At 46.0% G+C, this 25,494-nt stretch overlaps 1 protein-coding gene across 1 annotated transcript in view; it reads left to right on the top strand.

The window, feature by feature from the left end:
• Nucleotides 1-14,510: 14,510 nt before the first annotated feature.
• LOC103001698 (uncharacterized) overlaps nucleotides 14,511-25,494 on the top strand; it is a 187,293-nt gene continuing 176,309 nt past the window's right edge. The window contains exon 1 of the mRNA XM_057557855.1: nucleotides 14,511-14,791. The gene's annotated coding sequence lies outside the window, so the exon portion shown is untranslated. The remainder of the gene's footprint in view (nucleotides 14,792-25,494) is intronic.

Raw genomic sequence — 25,494 nt, 5'->3', positions numbered from 1 at the left:
TGACAACGTGTGCACGTGAACGTGTTCTCTTGTGGTTTGTATGAGGTGCTCCAGTTTCTGCATTTCTGTCCACCTGTGTGGGCCACTCTCAGTCCCTTGCTTCCGAGCCGTCTATATTTTCAGCTAAACTTCTGAAATTCTAAGTCAAACGAATGTGAAGGAGAGAAGGGCTGCTCTGATTTGCACAGCACTTCGGAGTTACAAAGCGTTTGTGCAGAATTCTTTGGGGACTCACGACAGCTGTGTTGCATTCATTTTACAGAATAAGAAACTGAGTCAGACCAAGCAGTTCACCTCCTTAAATGAAGTGTGCGTTGTGGCTTAAGCCAGGACCCGAGTTTTCTGCTGGGCAGCATGCAGAAGTAGTGTTAAACACCGAATTCTTAAGACTTCAGACTTGGCGTGCGCCTCTTTTCCTTTAACAGGTGCATTGCCCGGCGTGTAATTTCATACCCTGTTCATCTGGATTTGCAATTTTGGCTTTTTAAAGGATTTCCTGTTTGTTTTCTGTTGCAGACGTTGCCTGTGCCATTTATTTTTTCTGTTGATACAGGCCTTTCATTCCTCACTGCAAGTGATGAGCTCTGTATACTTGATTGGCTGAACGTTTCTGTTATTCTGTTTAAACTGGCAAGTTTTTTTTCTTTGCCTAGAGAACCCTAGACTCCCCTAGTAGAAGCTGGCTCCTAGGGAAAAAGGCCGTTTCTTGGGTAATTTTTTTCTCGAACTCAGGCTATAAAATGTGTACCTTTTAATCATCTAGTGCACTAGGTGTTTTTGTTTGTTTCCTTTCCTTGAAATAGACGTTTCCTAGAAATGAGGAATTCCTTAGTGAGCAAGTATGGAGAAGACTAGTTTGTATTTATCTGCAGTTCTCAAGTTATAAACACATAATGCGTCAGCAGGAGAATGAGGATAAGCTCCACAGATAATCCTCAAGTCTCATTTTTCTTTTCAAATCTTATATTTCTAATAGTACAGAACTTTACCAGTATAAAAACTTGCCCCCTCCCCCCCCCCAAAAAAGAACAGAACTGCAGGAAAGAACAAAGAGCACTTAAAGTGTGTGTGTGTGTTTAATATATACATGTACATATACCCAGGTACATACACCTTTATATTTATATGTTAGTTTGTAAATAAATGACAATAATAATGTCTTGTGGAGATGTAGAACAGAAGTATACAACAAAAGCACAAACAGCAGGAGGGGGCAAATGGAGTTAAACTGTTAAACCTCCATGGGATGGTTCCATGGAGGAGGCAGAGAGGGGGATGGGATCCTCGAAGAGCTGCTGAAGACCTTGCATTTTTTGCAGATCTCTTTAGAATGCTACTTGCATATTGTGCTCTCACTGAATGCACCTGGCTGAGCTATGGCACATTAGCACGGTAAACATTTGTCAGATTTGCCCTAGTCAGAAAATTTCTATACCTGCCATCCTGCTTGGCACTTAAAACAAATTTTTGTTTTTTTTTAAAGCTGTCTATGATATAGGGATGATGGGTGAAGAAGGTAGGCTGCAGGGTAATATGTAGTATGTATGATCCCATTTTGATACAGTAAACAGAAAGTATTAAATGCATGCCTGTTTGTATGAGCAGTGAGTTTGCATGGTGATCTCAAGAGGGAGGGAATGGGACGGGTAGAGAAAGAGATTGACCACAGACTATTGTTTTACTTGTTACAAGAGGCATGTGTTGCCTTCATTTCTGATTAAACTTTTTGCTTACAGATTATTGTAGGTTTACATGCAGTTGTAAGAAATAATAGTGAGATAGCTCCTGTGTGTCCTTTACCCAGTTTTCCCCAATGGTAACATCTTACAGAACCATAGTATACTGTCACAACCTGGGTATTGCCATTGACACAGTCAAGATATAGAACATTTCCATCCCACAGGATCTCTCCTGATGCCATTTTATAGCCACTGCTGCTCCCCCACTCCCCACCAAATCATAATGATCTGATAGTGCAGTGGATAAAGTTGCAATAAAGTTTTTATGCAGATGATGAAGGGAAAATACCCCCTGGGGAAGATGGCCCATCTCCCACTCCCCCGGCCCTATCTGTCCCTGGCAACCTGTCATTTCAAGAATGTTATGTGGGACTTCCCTGGTGGCGCAGCGGTTAAGAATCTGCCTGCCATTGCAGGGGACATGGGTTCGATCCCTTGTCCGGGAAGATCCCACATGCCGCGGAGCAACTAAGCCCATGCGCCACAACGACTGAGCCTGCGCTCTAGAGCCCGGGAGCCACAACTACTGAGCCCACGTGCCACAAGTACTGAAGCCCGCGTGCCTAGAGCCCGTGCTCTGCAACAAGAGAAGCCACCGCAGCGAGAAGCCCGCGCACTGCAACAAAGAGTAGCCCCCGCTCGCCGCAACTAGAGAAAGCCCACACGCAGCAACGAGGACCCAACGCAGCCAAAAATAAAATAAATTAACTAATTAATTAAAAAAAAAGAATGTTATGTGAATAAAATCATATAGTGTGTAACCTTGTTTTTTTTCTTAAGTAAAAAAAATTGTTTTTGTTGGCTGCGCTGCCGGTTATGCGATCTTAGTTCCCCGACCAAGGATTGAACCCAGCCCAGGTAGTGAAAGTGCTGAGTGCTAAACACTGGACCGCCAGGGAATTCCCAGTATGTAACCTTTTGGATTGGCCTTTTTCACTCAATGTAATTCCCTGGAGAGTCATCCAAATTGCATGAATCAATAGTGCTCCTTTTTTTAAAAAAAAATTATTTATTTATTTATTTATTTATTTGGCTGTGCGGGTCTTTAGTTGCAGCATGTGGGATCTAGTTCCCTGACCAGGGATGGAACCTGGGCCCCCTGCATTGAGAGTGCAGAGTCTTAACTGCTGGAACACCAGAGAGGTCCCAGTGCCGCTTTCTTTTTAATTGCTGAGTAGTATTCCATGGTTTGGCTATACTTCAGTTTGTTTAATCACTTGCCCATTGAAGAACATCTGAGTTTTTTTTCCCATTTCTTGACTATTACTGATAGAGATGCTGTGGACATTTGTGTACCTTTTTTTGTGCGAACATGCGTTCTCTGGGATAAATGCCGTATGGTATGTGTTGCTTTTTTTTTTTTTTTTTTTGGCTACGCTGTGCCACATGTGGGATCTTGGTTCCCCAATCAGGGATCGAGCCCGTGCCCCCTGCATTGGGAGCTTGGAGTCTTAACCACTTGACTGCCAGGGAAATTCCTGTATTGCTCCCCCCGCCCCACTTGATCGATTGATTGATTGATTGATTGGTTGATTGGCTGTATTGGGTCTTAGTTGCGGCACGCGGGACCTTCGTTAAGGCATGTGGGATCTTTTTTGTCGTTGTGGCGCACGGGCTCTTCGTTGCAGCCTGAGAGTGTCTCTCTAGTTATGGCGTGCGGGTTTTCTCTCTCTAGTTGTGGCACGTGGGCTCTGTAGTTGTGGCGTGCAGGCTCCAGAGCGCGTGGGCTCTGTAGTTTGCTGCACGTGGGCTACCTCATTGAGGTGTGCGAGCTCAGTAGTTTGGCGCGAGGGCTTAGTTGCCCCGCGGCATGTGGGATCTTAGTTCCCCGACTGGGAATCGAACCCGCGTCCCCTGCATTGCAGGACGGATTCTTTACCACTGAACCACCGGGGAAGTCCCTGTATTGCTTTTTTAAATTAAAAAATAAAAAAAAGGAAAAGCAGTTAGAGGTAAAACAACTAATTATATGATTGCCTTTCAAAGTACATATTCAAACCCTACATTCTTGGTGTACATAAGTTATTTATGTTGATTTCTGGTGTTTAGCTCTAGCAACAAGGCAATAATAATAACGCTGTAGTTTTCCTTGTTTCTTTCAACTGATGATCTGTGTATTTATTACAAATACTAATTAACACTCACAAGCTACCAGGAGGCAAGTAATGGTTAGCGCTGGTGTGGTTAACTCCTTTATAGATAGGGAGGTTGAGGCATGGGTATTGTGGAATTTGCCATGTTGAGGCATGGGTATTCAAAAAAAAAAAAAAAAAGAACAGAGCTGGGAGCTCGATTGGCACTGCCTGCGGGGGAGGAGCGCCGCCGCCGCCGCCGCGAGCTGGGAGCTCGATTGGCGCTGCCTGCGGGGGAGGAGCGCCGCCGCCGCCGCCGCCCCCGCCGTCGCAGTCGTCGTGAGTGAGGAAGCGCCTCGGTCACTCCTGCTGAGGGCCCTCGCCGACGGCTGGGTTTACCCGCCGCCCCGCCAGCTCCGCTCGTTTCCCGTCCCCCGCGGCCCGGCGCGGGGCAGGCCTGCCGGGGCCGTGGAGGACGAGGTGGTCCGCACTGCCAAGAAGACAGACAGGATGGTGCCGAAGAAAAACGCGGTGAGCGCGGCGGGCGGCGCGGGCCGGAGGGAGGCCGGGCGGCGGGCGGGGGCCAGTCGGCCTGAGGGGGCTCCCGTCCCGCGGTGAGCGCGGCGGGTGCCGCGTGACGGCGGCGAGGCTCGCGCTCGCTCTGGGGAGGGGTTCCTGGGGAGGGGGGAGCTTCGTGTCCCGCGGCCGCGTCCCGGGCAGGGGTTCTGGGGGGCGTCCTGTCCCGCAGCTGCGTCCCGGGCAGGGGTTCTGGGGGGCGTCCTGTCCCGCGGCTGCGTCCCGGGCAGGGGTTCTGGGGGCCGTCCTGTCCCGCGGCCGCGTCCCGGGGAGGGGGTCCGGTCCCGCGGCCACCGGCGCTGGGACCCGCTCTGGGCGCCCGAGGCCCCTCGTGATTAGCGCAGCCCGGTAAACTCCATCGAGGCGTCCTCCTCATTATTTTAAACGTGACGGTGGTAAAGCCTCGCTGGTTTAGCTGAAGAGTGCAGAGAGCCCTCCCTGTTGGAAAGAATTCGTTGTCTTTCCCGGGCTCATTGGCCAGCAGCGAGAAGACAACATCAAACAGAGGTTTGTGATCAGTTTTAGACATGAAAGTGTTCAAGCAAAACGTGAATTTCCTGGATCTTATTTTTGAGGAAGGCTGAACATTCCCTTGATTGTCTCAACTCCCCTGCATGTTTGCTTAGCAATTAAAAAAGGTGAACTATGCCAGTGTACTTGGCAAGTTGCTAAACTTTTTTGAAAAAGTGGATCTTGTTAGGCCGCGGAGTGCGGGGAGCTGTGTTTAAGGCACTGCCGCCGACGAGGCTGTGCTGCCGGCTGGATTTGGACACATGTCGTTGCTGGTCCTCTCAGTGGTTTACGGTTGCTACCGGTGGCGTTTTCTGTTACTGACAACGTGTGCACGTGAACGTGTTCTCTTGTGGTTTGTATGAGGTGCTCCAGTTTCTGCATTTCTGTCCACCTGTGTGGGCCACTCTCAGTCCCTTGCTTCCGAGCCGTCTATATTTTCAGCTAAACTTCTGAAATTCTAAGTCAAACGAATGTGAAGGAGAGAAGGGCTGCTCTGATTTGCACAGCACTTCGGAGTTACAAAGCGTTTGTGCAGAATTCTTTGGGGACTCACGACAGCTGTGTTGCATTCATTTTACAGAATAAGAAACTGAGTCAGACCAAGCAGTTCACCTCCTTAAATGAAGTGTGCGTTGTGGCTTAAGCCAGGACCCGAGTTTTCTGCTGGGCAGCATGCAGAAGGAGTGTTAAACACCGAATTCTTAAGACTTCAGACTTGGCGTGCGCCTCTTTTCCTTTAACAGGTGCATTGCCCGGCGTGTAATTTCATACCCTGTTCATCTGGATTTGCAATTTTGGCTTTTTAAAGGATTTCCTGTTTGTTTTCTGTTGCAGACGTTGCCTGTGCCATTTATTTTTTCTGTTGATACAGGCCTTTCATTCCTCACTGCAAGTGATGAGCTCTGTGTACTTGATTGGCTGAACGTTTCTGTTATTCTGTTTAAACTGGCAAGTTTTTTTTCTTTGCCTAGGGAACCCTAGACTCCCCTAGTAGAAGCTGGCTCCTAGGGAAAAAGGCCGTTTCTTGGGTAATTTTTTTCTCGAACTCAGGCTATAAAATGTGTACCTTTTAATCATCTAGTGCACTAGGTGTTTTTGTTTGTTTCCTTTCCTTGAAATAGACGTTTCCTAGAAATGAGGAATTCCTTAGTGAGCAAGTATGGAGAAGACCAGTTTGTATTTATCTGCAGTTCTCAAGTTATAAACACATAATGCGTCAGCAGGAGAATGAGGATAAGCTCCACAGATAATCCTCAAGTCTCATTTTTCTTTGCAAATCTTATATTTCTAATAGTACAGAACTTTACCAGTATAAAAACTTGCCCCCCCCCCCGCAAAAAAAAAAAGAACAGAACTGCAGGAAAGAACAAAGAGCACTTAAAGTGTGTGTGTGTGTTTAATATATACATGTACATATACCCAGGTACATACACCTTTATATTTATATGTTAGTTTGTAAATAAATGACAATAATAATGTCTTGTGGAGATGTAGAACAGAAGTATACAACAAAAGCACAAACAGCAGGAGGGGGCAAATGGAGTTAAACTGTTAAACCTCCATGGGATGGTTCCATGGAGGAGGCAGAGAGGGGGATGGGATCCTCGAAGAGCTGCTGAAGACCTTGCATTTTTTGCAGATCTCTTTAGAATGCTACTTGCATATTGTGCTCTCACTGAATGCACCTGGCTGAGCTATGGCACATTAGCACGGTAAACATTTGTCAGATTTGCCCTAGTCAGAAAATTTCTATACCTGCCATCCTGCTTGGCACTTAAAACAAATGTTTGTTTTTTTTTAAAGCTGTCTATGATATAGGGATGATGGGTGAAGAAGGTAGGCTGCAGGGTAATATGTAGTATGTATGATCCCATTTTGATACAGTAAACAGAAAGTATTAAATGCATGCCTGTTTGTATGAGCAGTGAGTTTGCATGGTGATCTCAAGAGGGAGGGAATGGGACGGGTAGAGAAAGAGATTGACCACAGACTATTGTTTTACTTGTTACAAGAGGCATGTGTTGCCTTCATTTCTGATTAAACTTTTTGCTTACAGATTATTGTAGGTTTACATGCAGTTGTAAGAAATAATAGTGAGATAGCTCCTGTGTGTCCTTTACCCAGTTTTCCCCAATGGTAACATCTTACAGAACCATAGTATACTGTCACAACCTGGGTATTGCCATTGACACAGTCAAGATATAGAACATTTCCATCCCACAGGATCTCTCCTGATGCCATTTTATAGCCACTGCTGCTCCCCCACTCCCCACCAAATCATAATGATCTGATAGTGCAGTGGATAAAGTTGCAATAAAGTTTTTATGCAGATGATGAAGGGAAAATACCCCCTGGGGAAGATGGCCCATCTCCCACTCCCCCGGCCCTATCTGTCCCTGGCAACCTGTCATTTCAAGAATGTTATGTGGGACTTCCCTGGTGGCGCAGCGGTTAAGAATCTGCCTGCCATTGCAGGGGACATGGGTTCGATCCCTTGTCCGGGAAGATCCCACATGCCGCGGAGCAACTAAGCCCATGCGCCACAACGACTGAGCCTGCGCTCTAGAGCCCGGGAGCCACAACTACTGAGCCCACGTGCCACAAGTACTGAAGCCCGCGTGCCTAGAGCCCGTGCTCTGCAACAAGAGAAGCCACCGCAGCGAGAAGCCCGCGCACTGCAACAAAGAGTAGCCCCCGCTCGCCGCAACTAGAGAAAGCCCACACGCAGCAACGAGGACCCAACGCAGCCAAAAATAAAATAAATTAACTAATTAATTAAAAAAAAAGAATGTTATGTGAATAAAATCATATAGTGTGTAACCTTGTTTTTTTTCTTAAGTAAAAAAAATTGTTTTTGTTGGCTGCGCTGCCGGTTATGCGATCTTAGTTCCCAGACCAAGGATTGAACCCAGCCCAGGTAGTGAAAGTGCTGAGTGCTAAACACTGGACCGCCAGGGAATTCCCAGTATGTAACCTTTTGGATTGGCCTTTTTCACTCAATGTAATTCCCTGGAGAGTCATCCAAATTGCATGAATCAATAGTGCTCCTTTTTTTAAAAAAAATTATTTATTTATTTATTTATTTATTTGGCTGTGCGGGTCTTTAGTTGCAGCATGTGGGATCTAGTTCCCTGACCAGGGATGGAACCTGGGCCCCCTGCATTGAGAGTGCAGAGTCTTAACTGCTGGAACACCAGAGAGGTCCCAGTGCCGCTTTCTTTTTAATTGCTGAGTAGTATTCCATGGTTTGGCTATACTTCAGTTTGTTTAATCACTTGCCCATTGAAGAACATCTGAGTTTTTTTTCCCATTTCTTGACTATTACTGATAGAGATGCTGTGGACATTTGTGTACCTTTTTTTGTGCGAACATGCGTTCTCTGGGATAAATGCCGTATGGTATGTGTTGCTTTTTTTTTTTTTTTTTGGCTACGCTGTGCCACATGTGGGATCTTGGTTCCCCAATCAGGGATCGAGCCCGTGCCCCCTGCATTGGGAGCTTGGAGTCTTAACCACTTGACTGCCAGGGAAATTCCTGTATTGCTCCCCCCGCCCCACTTGATCGATTGATTGATTGATTGATTGGTTGATTGGCTGTATTGGGTCTTAGTTGCGGCACGCGGGACCTTCGTTAAGGCATGTGGGATCTTTTTTGTCGTTGTGGCGCACGGGCTCTTCGTTGCAGCATGAGAGTGTCTCTCTAGTTATGGCGTGCGGGTTTTCTCTCTCTAGTTGTGGCACGTGGGCTCTGTAGTTGTGGCGTGCAGGCTCCAGAGCGCGTGGGCTCTGTAGTTTGCTGCACGTGGGCTACCTCATTGAGGTGTGCGAGCTCAGTAGTTTGGCGCGAGGGCTTAGTTGCCCCGCGGCATGTGGGATCTTAGTTCCCCGACTGGGAATCGAACCCGCGTCCCCTGCATTGCAGGACGGATTCTTTACCACTGAACCACCGGGGAAGTCCCTGTATTGCTTTTTTAAATTAAAAAATAAAAAAAAGGAAAAGCAGTTAGAGGTAAAACAACTAATTATATGATTGCCTTTCAAAGTACATATTCAAACCCTACATTCTTGGTGTACATAAGTTATTTATGTTGATTTCTGGTGTTTAGCTCTAGCAACAAGGCAATAATAATAACGCTGTAGTTTTCCTTGTTTCTTTCAACTGATGATCTGTGTATTTATTACAAATACTAATTAACACTCACAAGCTACCAGGAGGCAAGTAATGGTTAGCGCTGGTGTGGTTAACTCCTTTATAGATAGGGAGGTTGAGGCATGGGTATTGTGGAATTTGCCATGTTGAGGCATGGGTATTCAAAAAAAAAAAAAAAAAAGAACAGAGCTGGGAGCTCGATTGGCACTGCCTGCGGGGGAGGAGCGCCGCCGCCGCCGCCGCCGCCGCGAGCTGGGAGCTCGATTGGCGCTGCCTGCGGGGGAGGAGCGCCGCCGCCGCCGCCGCCCCCGCCGTCGCAGTCGTCGTGAGTGAGGAAGCGCCTCGGTCACTCCTGCTGAGGGCCCTCGCCGACGGCTGGGTTTACCCGCCGCCCCGCCAGCTCCGCTCGTTTCCCGTCCCCCGCGGCCCGGCGCGGGGCAGGCCTGCCGGGGCCGTGGAGGACGAGGTGGTCCGCACTGCCAAGAAGACAGACAGGATGGTGCCGAAGAAAAACGCGGTGAGCGCGGCGGGCGGCGCGGGCCGGAGGGAGGCCGGGCGGCGGGCGGGGGCCAGTCGGCCTGAGGGGGCTCCCGTCCCGCGGTGAGCGCGGCGGGTGCCGCGTGACGGCGGCGAGGCTCGCGCTCGCTCTGGGGAGGGGTTCCTGGGGAGCGGGGAGCTTCGTGTCCCGCGGCCGCGTCCCGGGCAGGGGTTCTGGGGGGCGTCCTGTCCCGCAGCTGCGTCCCGGGCAGGGGTTCTGGGGGGCGTCCTGTCCCGCGGCTGCGTCCCGGGCAGGGGTTCTGGGGGGCGTCCTGTCCCGCGGCCGCGTCCCGGGGAGGGGGTCCGGTCCCGCGGCCACCGGCGCTGGGACCCGCTCTGGGCGCCCGAGGCCCCTCGTGATTAGCGCAGCCCGGTAAACTCCATCGAGGCGTCCTCCTCATTATTTTAAACGTGACGGTGGTAAAGCCTCGCTGGTTTAGCTGAAGAGTGCAGAGAGCCCTCCCTGTTGGAAAGAATTCGTTGTCTTTCCCGGGCTCATTGGCCAGCAGCGAGAAGACAACATCAAACAGAGGTTTGTGATCAGTTTTAGACATGAAAGTGTTCAAGCAAAACGTGAATTTCCTGGATCTTATTTTTGAGGAAGGCTGAACATTCCCTTGATTGTCTCAACTCCCCTGCATGTTTGCTTAGCAATTAAAAAAGGTGAACTATGCCAGTGTACTTGGCAAGTTGCTAAACTTTTTTGAAAAAGTGGATCTTGTTAGGCCGCGGAGTGCGGGGAGCTGTGTTTAAGGCACTGCCGCCGACGAGGCTGTGCTGCCGGCTGGATTTGGACACATGTCGTTGCTGGTCCTCTCAGTGGTTTACGGTTGCTACCGGTGGCGTTTTCTGTTACTGACAACGTGTGCACGTGAACGTGTTCTCTTGTGGTTTGTATGAGGTGCTCCAGTTTCTGCATTTCTGTCCACCTGTGTGGGCCACTCTCAGTCCCTTGCTTCCGAGCCGTCTATATTTTCAGCTAAACTTCTGAAATTCTAAGTCAAACGAATGTGAAGGAGAGAAGGGCTGCTCTGATTTGCACAGCACTTCGGAGTTACAAAGCGTTTGTGCAGAATTCTTTGGGGACTCACGACAGCTGTGTTGCATTCATTTTACAGAATAAGAAACTGAGTCAGACCAAGCAGTTCACCTCCTTAAATGAAGTGTGCGTTGTGGCTTAAGCCAGGACCCGAGTTTTCTGCTGGGCAGCATGCAGAAGGAGTGTTAAACACCGAATTCTTAAGACTTCAGACTTGGCGTGCGCCTCTTTTCCTTTAACAGGTGCATTGCCCGGCGTGTAATTTCATACCCTGTTCATCTGGATTTGCAATTTTGGCTTTTTAAAGGATTTCCTGTTTGTTTTCTGTTGCAGACGTTGCCTGTGCCATTTATTTTTTCTGTTGATACAGGCCTTTCATTCCTCACTGCAAGTGATGAGCTCTGTGTACTTGATTGGCTGAACGTTTCTGTTATTCTGTTTAAACTGGCAAGTTTTTTTTCTTTGCCTAGGGAACCCTAGACTCCCCTAGTAGAAGCTGGCTCCTAGGGAAAAAGGCCGTTTCTTGGGTAATTTTTTTCTCGAACTCAGGCTATAAAATGTGTACCTTTTAATCATCTAGTGCACTAGGTGTTTTTGTTTGTTTCCTTTCCTTGAAATAGACGTTTCCTAGAAATGAGGAATTCCTTAGTGAGCAAGTATGGAGAAGACCAGTTTGTATTTATCTGCAGTTCTCAAGTTATAAACACATAATGCGTCAGCAGGAGAATGAGGATAAGCTCCACAGATAATCCTCAAGTCTCATTTTTCTTTGCAAATCTTATATTTCTAATAGTACAGAACTTTACCAGTATAAAAACTTGCCCCCCCCCCCGCAAAAAAAAAAAGAACAGAACTGCAGGAAAGAACAAAGAGCACTTAAAGTGTGTGTGTGTGTTTAATATATACATGTACATATACCCAGGTACATACACCTTTATATTTATATGTTAGTTTGTAAATAAATGACAATAATAATGTCTTGTGGAGATGTAGAACAGAAGTATACAACAAAAGCACAAACAGCAGGAGGGGGCAAATGGAGTTAAACTGTTAAACCTCCATGGGATGGTTCCATGGAGGAGGCAGAGAGGGGGATGGGATCCTCGAAGAGCTGCTGAAGACCTTGCATTTTTTGCAGATCTCTTTAGAATGCTACTTGCATATTGTGCTCTCACTGAATGCACCTGGCTGAGCTATGGCACATTAGCACGGTAAACATTTGTCAGATTTGCCCTAGTCAGAAAATTTCTATACCTGCCATCCTGCTTGGCACTTAAAACAAATTTTTGTTTTTTTTTAAAGCTGTCTATGATATAGGGATGATGGGTGAAGAAGGTAGGCTGCAGGGTAATATGTAGTATGTATGATCCCATTTTGATACAGTAAACAGAAAGTATTAAATGCATGCCTGTTTGTATGAGCAGTGAGTTTGCATGGTGATCTCAAGAGGGAGGGAATGGGACGGGTAGAGAAAGAGATTGACCACAGACTATTGTTTTACTTGTTACAAGAGGCATGTGTTGCCTTCATTTCTGATTAAACTTTTTGCTTACAGATTATTGTAGGTTTACATGCAGTTGTAAGAAATAATAGTGAGATAGCTCCTGTGTGTCCTTTACCCAGTTTTCCCCAATGGTAACATCTTACAGAACCATAGTATACTGTCACAACCTGGGTATTGCCATTGACACAGTCAAGATATAGAACATTTCCATCCCACAGGATCTCTCCTGATGCCATTTTATAGCCACTGCTGCTCCCCCACTCCCCACCAAATCATAATGATCTGATAGTGCAGTGGATAAAGTTGCAATAAAGTTTTTATGCAGATGATGAAGGGAAAATACCCCCTGGGGAAGATGGCCCATCTCCCACTCCCCCGGCCCTATCTGTCCCTGGCAACCTGTCATTTCAAGAATGTTATGTGGGACTTCCCTGGTGGCGCAGCGGTTAAGAATCTGCCTGCCATTGCAGGGGACATGGGTTCGATCCCTTGTCCGGGAAGATCCCACATGCCGCGGAGCAACTAAGCCCATGCGCCACAACGACTGAGCCTGCGCTCTAGAGCCCGGGAGCCACAACTACTGAGCCCACGTGCCACAAGTACTGAAGCCCGCGTGCCTAGAGCCCGTGCTCTGCAACAAGAGAAGCCACCGCAGCGAGAAGCCCGCGCACTGCAACAAAGAGTAGCCCCCGCTCGCCGCAACTAGAGAAAGCCCACACGCAGCAACGAGGACCCAACGCAGCCAAAAATAAAATAAATTAACTAATTAATTAAAAAAAAAGAATGTTATGTGAATAAAATCATATAGTGTGTAACCTTGTTTTTTTTCTTAAGTAAAAAAAATTGTTTTTGTTGGCTGCGCTGCCGGTTATGCGATCTTAGTTCCCCGACCAAGGATTGAACCCAGCCCAGGTAGTGAAAGTGCTGAGTGCTAAACACTGGACCGCCAGGGAATTCCCAGTATGTAACCTTTTGGATTGGCCTTTTTCACTCAATGTAATTCCCTGGAGAGTCATCCAAATTGCATGAATCAATAGTGCTCCTTTTTTTAAAAAAAAATTATTTATTTATTTATTTATTTATTTGGCTGTGCGGGTCTTTAGTTGCAGCATGTGGGATCTAGTTCCCTGACCAGGGATGGAACCTGGGCCCCCTGCATTGAGAGTGCAGAGTCTTAACTGCTGGAACACCAGAGAGGTCCCAGTGCCGCTTTCTTTTTAATTGCTGAGTAGTATTCCATGGTTTGGCTATACTTCAGTTTGTTTAATCACTTGCCCATTGAAGAACATCTGAGTTTTTTTTCCCATTTCTTGACTATTACTGATAGAGATGCTGTGGACATTTGTGTACCTTTTTTTGTGCGAACATGCGTTCTCTGGGATAAATGCCGTATGGTATGTGTTGCTTTTTTTTTTTTTTTTTGGCTACGCTGTGCCACATGTGGGATCTTGGTTCCCCAATCAGGGATCGAGCCCGTGCCCCCTGCATTGGGAGCTTGGAGTCTTAACCACTTGACTGCCAGGGAAATTCCTGTATTGCTCCCCCCGCCCCACTTGATCGATTGATTGATTGATTGATTGGTTGATTGGCTGTATTGGGTCTTAGTTGCGGCACGCGGGACCTTCGTTAAGGCATGTGGGATCTTTTTTGTCGTTGTGGCGCACGGGCTCTTCGTTGCAGCATGAGAGTGTCTCTCTAGTTATGGCGTGCGGGTTTTCTCTCTCTAGTTGTGGCACGTGGGCTCTGTAGTTGTGGCGTGCAGGCTCCAGAGCGCGTGGGCTCTGTAGTTTGCTGCACGTGGGCTACCTCATTGAGGTGTGCGAGCTCAGTAGTTTGGCGCGAGGGCTTAGTTGCCCCGCGGCATGTGGGATCTTAGTTCCCCGACTGGGAATCGAACCCGCGTCCCCTGCATTGCAGGACGGATTCTTTACCACTGAACCACCGGGGAAGTCCCTGTATTGCTTTTTTAAATTAAAAAATAAAAAAAAGGAAAAGCAGTTAGAGGTAAAACAACTAATTATATGATTGCCTTTCAAAGTACATATTCAAACCCTACATTCTTGGTGTACATAAGTTATTTATGTTGATTTCTGGTGTTTAGCTCTAGCAACAAGGCAATAATAATAACGCTGTAGTTTTCCTTGTTTCTTTCAACTGATGATCTGTGTATTTATTACAAATACTAATTAACACTCACAAGCTACCAGGAGGCAAGTAATGGTTAGCGCTGGTGTGGTTAACTCCTTTATAGATAGGGAGGTTGAGGCATGGGTATTGTGGAATTTGCCATGTTGAGGCATGGGTATTCAAAAAAAAAAAAAAAAAAGAACAGAGCTGGGAGCTCGATTGGCACTGCCTGCGGGGGAGGAGCGCCGCCGCCGCCGCCGCCGCCGCGAGCTGGGAGCTCGATTGGCGCTGCCTGCGGGGGAGGAGCGCCGCCGCCGCCGCCGCCCCCGCCGTCGCAGTCGTCGTGAGTGAGGAAGCGCCTCGGTCACTCCTGCTGAGGGCCCTCGCCGACGGCTGGGTTTACCCGCCGCCCCGCCAGCTCCGCTCGTTTCCCGTCCCCCGCGGCCCGGCGCGGGGCAGGCCTGCCGGGGCCGTGGAGGACGAGGTGGTCCGCACTGCCAAGAAGACAGACAGGATGGTGCCGAAGAAAAACGCGGTGAGCGCGGCGGGCGGCGCGGGCCGGAGGGAGGCCGGGCGGCGGGCGGGGGCCAGTCGGCCTGAGGGGGCTCCCGTCCCGCGGTGAGCGCGGCGGGTGCCGCGTGACGGCGGCGAGGCTCGCGCTCGCTCTGGGGAGGGGTTCCTGGGGAGGGGGGAGCTTCGTGTCCCGCGGCCGCGTCCCGGGCAGGGGTTCTGGGGGGCGTCCTGTCCCGCAGCTGCGTCCCGGGCAGGGGTTCTGGGGGGCGTCCTGTCCCGCGGCTGCGTCCCGGGCAGGGGTTCTGGGGGGCGTCCTGTCCCGCGGCCGCGTCCCGGGGAGGGGGTCCGGTCCCGCGGCCACCGGCGCTGGGACCCGCTCTGGGCGCCCGAGGCCCCTCGTGATTAGCGCAGCCCGGTAAACTCCATCGAGGCGTCCTCCTCATTATTTTAAACGTGACGGTGGTAAAGCCTCGCTGGTTTAGCTGAAGAGTGCAGAGAGCCCTCCCTGTTGGAAAGAATTCGTTGTCTTTCCCGGGCTCATTGGCCAGCAGCGAGAAGACAACATCAAACAGAGGTTTGTGATCAGTTTTAGACATGAAAGTGTTCAAGCAAAACGTGAATTTCCTGGATCTTATTTTTGAGGAAGGCTGAACATTCCCTTGATTGTCTCAACTCCCCTGCATGTTTGCTTAGCAATTAAAAAAGGTGAACTATGCCAGTGTACTTGGCAAGTTGCTAAACTTTTTTGAAAAAGTGGATCTTGTTAGGCCGCGGAGTGCGGGGAGCTGTGTTTAAGGCACTGCCGCCGACGAGGCTGTGCTGCCGGCTGGATTTGGACACATGTCGTTGCTGGTCCTCTCAGTGGTTTACGGTTGCTACCGGTGGCGTTTTCTGTTACTGACAACGTGTGCACGTGAACGTGTTCTCTTGTGGTTTGTATGAGGTGCTCCAGTTTCTGCATTTCTGTCCACCTGTGTGGGCCACTCTCAGTCCCTTGCTTCCGAGCCGTCTATATTTTCAGCTAAACTTCTGAAATTCTAAGTCAAACGAATGTGAAGGAGAGAAGGGCTGCTCTGATTTGCACAGCACTTCGGAGTTACAAAGCGTTTGTGCAGAATTCTTTGGGGACTCACGACAGCTGTGTTGCATTCATTTTACAGAATAAGAAACTGAGTCAGACCAAGCAGTTCACCTCCTTAAATGAAGTGTGCGTTGTGGCTTAAGCCAGGACCCGAGTTTTCTGCTGGGCAGCATGCAGAAGGAGTGTTAAACACCGAATTCTTAAGACTTCAGACTTGGCGTGCGCCTCTTTTCCTTTAACAGGTGCATTGCCCGGCGTGTAATTTCATACCCTGTTCATCTGGATTTGCAATTTTGGCTTTTTAAAGGATTTCCTGTTTGTTTTCTGTTGCAGACGTTGCCTGTGCCATTTATTTTTTCTGTTGATACAGGCCTTTCATTCCTCACTGCAAGTGATGAGCTCTGTGTACTTGATTGGCTGAACGTTTCTGTTATTCTGTTTAAACTGGCAAGTTTTTTTTCTTTGCCTAGGGAACCCTAGACTCCCCTAGTAGAAGCTGGCTCCTAGGGAAAAAGGCCGTTTCTTGGGTAATTTTTTTCTCGAACTCAGGCTATAAAATGTGTACCTTTTAATCATCTAGTGCACTAGGTGTTTTTGTTTGTTTCCTTTCCTTGAAATAGACGTTTCCTAGAAATGAGGAATTCCTTAGTGAGCAAGTATGGAGAAGACCAGTTTGTATTTATCTGCAGTTCTCAAGTTATAAACACATAATGCGTCAGCAGGAGAATGAGGATAAGCTCCACAGATAATCCTCAAGTCTCATTTTTCTTTGCAAATCTTATATTTCTAATAGTACAGAACTTTACCAGTATAAAAACTTGCCCCCCCCCCCAAAAAAAAAAGAACAGAACTGCAGGAAAGAACAAAGAGCACTTAAAGTGTGTGTGTGTGTTTAATATATACATGTACATATACCCAGGTACATACACCTTTATATTTATATGTTAGTTTGTAAATAAATGACAATAATAATGTCTTGTGGAGATGTAGAACAGAAGTATACAACAAAAGCACAAACAGCAGGAGGGGGCAAATGGAGTTAAACTGTTAAACCTCCATGGGATGGTTCCATGGAGGAGGCAGAGAGGGGGATGGGATCCTCGAAGAGCTGCTGAAGACCTTGCATTTTTTGCAGATCTCTTTAGAATGCTACTTGCATATTGTGCTCTCACTGAATGCACCTGGCTGAGCTATGGCACATTAGCACGGTAAACATTTGTCAGATTTGCCCTAGTCAGAAAATTTCTATACCTGCCATCCTGCTTGGCACTTAAAACAAATTTTTGTTTTTTTTTAAAGCTGTCTATGATATAGGGATGATGGGTGAAGAAGGTAGGCTGCAGGGTAATATGTAGTATGTATGATCCCATTTTGATACAGTAAACAGAAAGTATTAAATGCATGCCTGTTTGTATGAGCAGTGAGTTTGCATGGTGATCTCAAGAGGGAGGGAATGGGACGGGTAGAGAAAGAGATTGACCACAGACTATTGTTTTACTTGTTACAAGAGGCATGTGTTGCCTTCATTTCTGATTAAACTTTTTGCTTACAGATTATTGTAGGTTTACATGCAGTTGTAAGAAATAATAGTGAGATAGCTCCTGTGTGTCCTTTACCCAGTTTTCCCCAATGGTAACATCTTACAGAACCATAGTATACTGTCACAACCTGGGTATTGCCATTGACACAGTCAAGATATAGAACATTTCCATCCCACAGGATCTCTCCTGATGCCATTTTATAGCCACTGCTGCTCCCCCACTCCCCACCAAATCATAATGATCTGATAGTGCAGTGGATAAAGTTGCAATAAAGTTTTTATGCAGATGATGAAGGGAAAATACCCCCTGGGGAAGATGGCCCATCTCCCACTCCCCCGGCCCTATCTGTCCCTGGCAACCTGTCATTTCAAGAATGTTATGTGGGACTTCCCTGGTGGCGCAGCGGTTAAGAATCTGCCTGCCATTGCAGGGGACATGGGTTCGATCCCTTGTCCGGGAAGATCCCACATGCCGCGGAGCAACTAAGCCCATGCGCCACAACGACTGAGCCTGCGCTCTAGAGCCCGGGAGCCACAACTACTGAGCCCACGTGCCACAAGTACTGAAGCCCGCGTGCCTAGAGCCCGTGCTCTGCAACAAGAGAAGCCACCGCAGCGAGAAGCCCGCGCACTGCAACAAAGAGTAGCCCCCGCTCGCCGCAACTAGAGAAAGCCCACACGCAGCAACGAGGACCCAACGCAGCCAAAAATAAAATAAATTAACTAATTAATTAAAAAAAAAGAATGTTATGTGAATAAAATCATATAGTGTGTAACCTTGTTTTTTTTCTTAAGTAAAAAAAATTGTTTTTGTTGGCTGCGCTGCCGGTTATGCGATCTTAGTTCCCCGACCAAGGATTGAACCCAGCCCAGGTAGTGAAAGTGCTGAGTGCTAAACACTGGACCGCCAGGGAATTCCCAGTATGTAACTTTTTGGATTGGCCTTTTTCACTCAATGTAATTCCCTGGAGAGTCATCCAAATTGCATGAATCAATAGTGCTCCTTTTTTTTAAAAAAAATTATTTATTTATTTATTTGGCTGTGCGGGTCTTTAGTTGCAGCATGTGGGATCTAGTTCCCTGACCAGGGATGGAACCTGGGCCCCCTGCATTGAGAGTGCAGAGTCTTAACCGCTGGAACACCAGAGAGGTCCCAGTGCCGCTTTCTTTTTAATTGCTGAGTAGTATTCCATGGTTTGGCTATACTTCCCTTTGCTTAATCACTTGCCCATTGAAGAACATCTGAGTTTTTTCCCATTTCTTGACTATTACTGATAGAGATGCTGTGGACATTTGTGTACCTCTCTGATTTCATTTTCTCCATGGGTGCCCTTTAAGGCTCAATACTGGAAGAGAAGGGGATCAGAGTGATCAACCCAATGTGGTAGCCTAACGTAACAGATAAGGAAAGCAGCAGGCTTTGTGAGACAGTCAGCGATTTGTCCAAAGTCACACAGATAGTAAACGTCAAAGTCAAAACTGAAATTAGGTCTCCAGACTTGTAGTTCAATACTTTCCCTCATTATTCCATACTATTTTGAATCTCCTACTCAATTTAGGGGCCAAAGAAATCGAACGCAAAACTTTCCAAAGTGTCTTTTCTTACCTGACATGGTCAGAGAAGAGGAACCATCAACTGCAGGTACAAGGGCTGAGGAGACAACACTAGAGGATGTCTGAGTGGCTGCAGCTGAACGGCGCACGTGTCCAGTCCAGAGGTCACTGGTTACTGGTCCAAACAGCTCCACGGAAACCCCAAGACTCTACCAAGTGGTAGTAGGTTTGGTAGGAGAGTGATGTCACAAAGCAGGCAGTTCAAAGGTATGAGCTAGCCAGTAGGGAGGTCCGATCCCCAACAGGAAGGCGGGGTTGGGTGAAGAGAGTGTAGGAGAGCTAAAACAACACCTAAGTTTCTGAGCTCTGGGGAGGAAATCCTAGAAGACTGATTTACCTCTCCCAGGCTCTTCCATTAGGGAAATCATTGCAACGTTTCTTACAGACGCTCATTAATATAATGAACTAACAGTTACTTATATTCTACAGAGTATTCTATTTTATGTATCATATACTTAGAGCTATATAGATGTTATTTAATTAATAATCCTTAGGAAGGAAAGAGCCATCTAGTTTGAACTATTACAGTTGTTCTGAAATCATATGTGTCTACTGAGTGAACTGATAGCAGCTTTTAAGGAGGAAAAGTAGGGATTAAGAAGCTCTTTTTCTGAGATATACATTTTAAAGTAATAACTAGGATTATTACTTATAACATTATACCAGAACATATAAGATTTTTAGACGTTTCCTGTAATGTCTGAAACATTTATATTAACATATTTCCATACATATTTCCATACAAATACAAATATAAGATTTTTAGAAATTTCATGTAATGTCTGAAACATTTATATTAACATATTTCCATACATATTTCCATACAAATACAAATATAAGATTTTTAGAAATTTCATGTAATGTCTGAAACATTTATATTAACATATTTCCATACATATTTCCATACAAATACAAATATAAGATTTTTAGAAATTTCATGTAATGTCTGAAACATTTATATTAACATATTTCCATACATATTTCCATACAAATACAAATATAAGATTTTTAGAAATTTCATGTAATGTCTGAAACATTTATATTAACATATTTCCATACATATTTCCATACAAATACAAATATAAGATTTTTAGAAATTTCATGTAATGTCTGAAACATTTATATTAACATATTTCCATACATATTTCCATACAAATACAAATATAAGATTTTTAGAAATTTCATGTAATGTCTGAAACATTTATATTAACATATTTCCATACATATTTCCATACAAATACAAATATAAGATTTTTAGAAATTTCATGTAATGTCTGAAACATTTATATTAACATATTTCCATACATATTTCCATACAAATACAAATATAAGATTTTTAGAAATTTCATGTAATGTCTGAAACATTTATATTAACATATTTCCATACATATTTCCATACAAATACAAATATAAGATTTTTAGAAATTTCATGTAATGTCTGAAACATTTATATTAACATATTTCCATACATATTTCCATACAAATACAAATATAAGATTTTTAGAAATTTCATGTACTGTCTGAAACATTTATATTAACATATTTCCATACATATTTCCATACAAATACAAATATAAGATTTTTAGTTTCTTCTCTTTGACTTCTACCTTCCTTGGGCTGGGCTAGGCTGGGGGCCAGGTTGGACTTGCGACTTAACATTTCTCTTCCGCTTTCTTCTTCTTTTTTTTTTTTTTCTTTTCCTTCCATTATGGGCATTGCTTCTAGGACAAGCCTTGATCTTGCATTGGATGTTACTTCCTGTCAACTTCCAGCAGCAGGAGTCTTCTTTTCAGTGCTTGACGCTTCACGAAATCGACTCTGCCCGTTGGCAGCAAATACCAGAGAGCTAGGAGACAGAGCTGGTTGCAGACCTTTCCTCTTCCAGCCTTTGGTTGCAATTGTTTTGCCCATAATTTGCTAGCTCTAGTTCCTTGGGCCACACAGGTATCCTGCCATCCAGCTCTTTTTCTATGTGAGAGACATTCTGAACACTGTCCCTTTTTCTTTGCACAGAAGTATATACAGTGTGGCAGTTACTGTAATCTCCTCCCCCTTGCAAACAGCCACTCTCGAATCTTGGACCTCTAGGACTCTCTGTCTTGCATGCTTGGGTGCAAGGCCAAGCAAAATGAAGAGGAGAATAATTAGAGAAAGAGGAGGACATTGGTGGAGAATTGGGAGCAGGTAAGGTGAAAGGGCACAGGAGAAAAGAGATGCATGTAGATTTTTTGGTTTCTGTGGGAAACAAGTTGACACACATGGGCCTCATTTTGTATTAACAGAACAGAGAGTTAAAGATATAAGTAGCTAGATAGTGCAGCAACTGCCATGAAGTCTGTACACTGAAGAGAACAGTCTCACATCTACTTTTCATTTTGTTTTATGTCATAGTACCTTATTTATAGCATTCACTGGTGTGTTTGTAGAATACAGATGTGTTCAAATGCTCTGGTTTTGTCTACATGGCTATTTCCTTGTCCTATTTGTAAGGAATCCAACATTGTAAGACATATTGCATGTTTTTCTCTTGACGATCGTTGACCTTGAAGCGTCATGAACTAAGTTGAGCTGTTGTATTTTGTGGAGAAACTTTCAAAAGGGTCTGTGAAAAAGGCATTGTGGTGAGTCGCATTATGCACCCGAGCGTAAGGAGCAGATATCTGCCACCAGCCCAACTTGGCCTGGATTGCCTCTGTTTTAGTTCCCCCGGTTAGTGCTTTTCTCCCTAACCACTCTTGTGACTGTGATCATGTGAGTAAGGGCTGAGTTGCTAATGATTTCTGTGTGAGGTAAGCTGGTTTGAGGGAGGAAATCTATGGACCTAGTCATTTTCCTTGGTGGTAAGCTTTCAGGGGTGCAAAGATTGATCTTCCTGGGGACTTTTCTGGTCCCAGGAAGATATCGCATAGATGGGACCTCCAAAGGGACACATTGAATCTTTAGGCCTGTTTTTCCTATTATGAGATACGAGTTTCTTCACTGATGGGGATGATGCTTATCTGAGAAGAAATTGTGAAAGGTGGTGTAGTATAGAGGTGTGGCTTAAGCTTTTAAGTTTTCTTCAAGGTTTTTCCCCTAAGCTTCCTACTTCAGACGGCCTACTTACATGATACTAGTATGTGATGTCAGGCTAACAACTTCCTAAATATACCTGCAAGCCAGATCAGTGTCTCTTTTCTGTGTATTCCCATGGAAATCAAGGGTCCCGCCGAATTTTCCATCGAAACAGTTGATTTGTGTTTTCTCTAGGAATGCTGAAGGGGGTACCGTTGCTTCCTAACCGGTGTCATTTGGGAGAGCTACCTCTGTATGTTCAAATGATTAACTTTGAGACTTTGGTCATGTATGCGGTAAACCCTTGAATTCCCTAAGATCTTCCTTTCCTCCATCTCATACCCCATTAAGCCCGCTTCAGTTTATCTCCTGCATTTCTTTGGAATCTGTCAGCTCTTCCTCAACATCCTAATACTGAACTTGCCTGTCTGTTGCGACTAGGTCCTAACTAGTGTCCATATATCTTGTTTCCTTCCGATCCATTCTTCACACAAGAAACCTTCAAAGCAAGTTGGAACATTGCTCATAAACATCGCTCACAAACATTGTTTTGAGACTAGAAAACACAGTGTTGGCCTTTATGACTCTGCGTGGTCTACAATCCTCTCTGCTTCTCTAGCCCCATCTTGTGCCACTTGTGCCCTCACTTTCTATGCTTCAGATACACTGAATTAACCTTAGTTCTCACTCATCTGACAGAAGTCAGTTCAGATATTACTTTTCACTGTGATTCCTCGCATTAAGGAATTTGATGATCAGGTTTTGTATGAGGACTAAAACTAAACTGGGAAGTGGAAGAATTGAGTTTCAACTGTTTCAGTCAACACGCACGTATTAATGATACCTACGTATCGAACACCGGGCTAGGTTTCATGAGGGATCCAGAAGTTCTGGCCATCTCTGGTTTTGGATATCCCTTAGTTGTTGAGACCTTTGCGTTGTCTGGTTGCCTTTTGTCTGTTTTCCAGATGGGAAAACAGGAACAAGGGAAGTATAGGTTATTACTAGGTGGGGTTGAACAAGCGGAGCAGCAAACTGCAAAGCTGAAAGAAGAGGGACGTACTCTAGAGGGATATGATTTCCATTTTCAAGGCGCCTGCATCCTGTGCAGGGAGACAGCCTAACATAAAATGTGCCTAACAACAAATATATTGACTTCTTACTAAAAATCTCCAGTTCATGTAACCAAGGGGTTTATACCTTCTCCTTTAAAAGTGATATTCCTGGGACTTCCCTGGTGGTCCAGTGGTGAAGACTCTGCGCTTCCAATGCTAGCAGGCGTGGGTTCAATCCCTGGCTGGGGAGCTAAGATCCCACATGCTGCGCAGCCAAAGAAATGTTTTTCGAAAGTTATATTCCTGTATTATTGAATTTAGTGGTTTAGATTTTGTTTTAACGTTAAGAAGATGACAGTTTATTTACCAGGAACAAACAAAACATAATGTAAAAATAGTTTCCCAGAAACGATGTCCATCATTCTCTTCTTCCCTTTCTCCCGCAGACTGGTGTTTCATCTTGACAAGTTCTCTGTCAGTCCGTAGGAAAGCTGTCTGGCTTGGAGGTTGCAATCCCAGGGAATTTTTCATCAGCGGGGAAGTCTCCATCACTACAGAGGAATCAAGGGAGAAGTCAGTCCCTGGTAAGTGAGATGCTCCCCCTAAACACCAACACAGCAGTCATGTACCTTTCAAGGGGTTCAGGGGCAAGATGGGCAAGGCATTTCTGCTAACTCTTCTTAAGGATCATGGACAGTGCCCTATGCTACGAGGTAAGCGGTGACTGTTGTAATTCTTACTGGTGATCATTTCCTGTCACTGATTCTTGGCTTTCTTTGTATTTCATAGGACTGTTGTAAGTCCAATACAAAATGAGTCTTATTTTTAAAACACACTGAAATGTTTTACAAAGCCTAGCATTCTCATCTAGAGTCCTTTCAATTCTCCCCACTTTCCCGAGAGGCTACGAACACTTCACACCATGAACTAGGAGAGGGGGTAGAGCCCTTTCTGATGAAATATATCAACAGAGTCTTAGCCTGCTTGGTCTCTGGACAGGATCTCGGACCACAAGGTCTTAAATCCTGGTATAAATGAAGGAAGTGAGGACAGTTCAACTGGCACTCTCATAACAAGAGTTCTGAAACACCTTCCAAAGAGACTGTAGCAGTAGATGAGGGAAGGGAGTGCCACAGTGTGGTATAGTACAGGGGGAGTGATCGGCTACAGCAGTGAAAAATGTGGTACCTATTGGTGTGCTCTCGGGGTTCTTGTACATGTAGCATAGATGACCTTTACAGTGGCCCTCCCACCTTCCCTCCTGCATTAGGTGTTCTTTTTTTTTTTTTTAATTTATGTTTATTTATTTATTTATTGTTTGAACTTATTTATTCTACGTATTTATTTTTTTGGCCGCACTGGGTCTTCATTGCTGTGCATGGGCTTTCTCTAGTTATGGCTAGCGGGGGCTACTCTTGGTTGCGGTGTGCGGGCTTCTCATCGCGGTGGCTTCTCTTGTAGCGGAGCATGGGCTGTAGGCGCCTGGGCTTCGGTAGTTGAGGCTCACGGGCTCTAGAATGCAGGCTCAGTCGTTGTGGCACATGCGCTTAGTTGCTGCACGGCATGTGGGATCTTCCCAGACCAGGGCTCGAACCCGTGTCCCCTGCATTGGCAGGCGCCACCAGGGAAGCCCTAGGTGTTCTTCTATAGAGTCTAAAAACAGAGAGCACTGAGAGAAGGTAGTGGTTATTAAAGGCTCAGGATCTAAATTCTACCTGTCGCTACGCCACTTCCCAGCTGTCGATTTGACCCCATTTTTGAACACCGACCTCATTCTTCAACTTTCTCTGCCGTTTGTATACTCACCTTGAAAACTTGTTTCTGTGATGCGTTGAGCAGACACAGGGTGGCAGGCTGCAGAGGTGGAAGCTGGTGGTCGGACATTTGTGGGCTGAATCTCCTTCAGTCCCATTCCCATTTCTGGTTGCACAGAGGCCCTACTTCCTGTGTGTGACGCAGAGCCATAGGATTGCGGGCAGGAGCCAAGTTCTCCATGCAGTAAAGACCCCAGTGTGCCTTGGTTATAGTAATCTACCTGGCTTCCTTCCCGGTAGGGAAGTGACAGGCGGCTATGCCCCTGATTTGTTCGTGGGCCTCCTGATCCAGCAGTTCCCTTGGCTCTGCCCCTGTCGTCAGCTGCCCCTAGGATAACTGTGAGCCCTTGCCACTTCTCTGGTAGATTTCCCTATTCCCCCACTATAATCACACCTGAATAAGGCAACTCAGACCTTTCAGAGATGTGTCCTGAACCTCTTGTTTTCTGAAATACCTATCTGGTGGTTGTGAGACTGAAGGCCAACGTCCCCAAGAGACTTTTTCTATTTCTCCTAGTAAAGCTAGACTCATCTTCTGTCCCTTTCAACTCTCCTCAAATTGTGTTC

This window comes from Balaenoptera acutorostrata, chromosome 12 (genome assembly GCF_949987535.1).
Source record: "Balaenoptera acutorostrata chromosome 12, mBalAcu1.1, whole genome shotgun sequence".
Taxonomy (NCBI): Eukaryota; Metazoa; Chordata; class Mammalia; order Artiodactyla; family Balaenopteridae; genus Balaenoptera; species Balaenoptera acutorostrata.
Note: the sequence above shows the minus strand (reverse complement) of the source record. Positions and strands in the feature narration are given on the sequence as shown.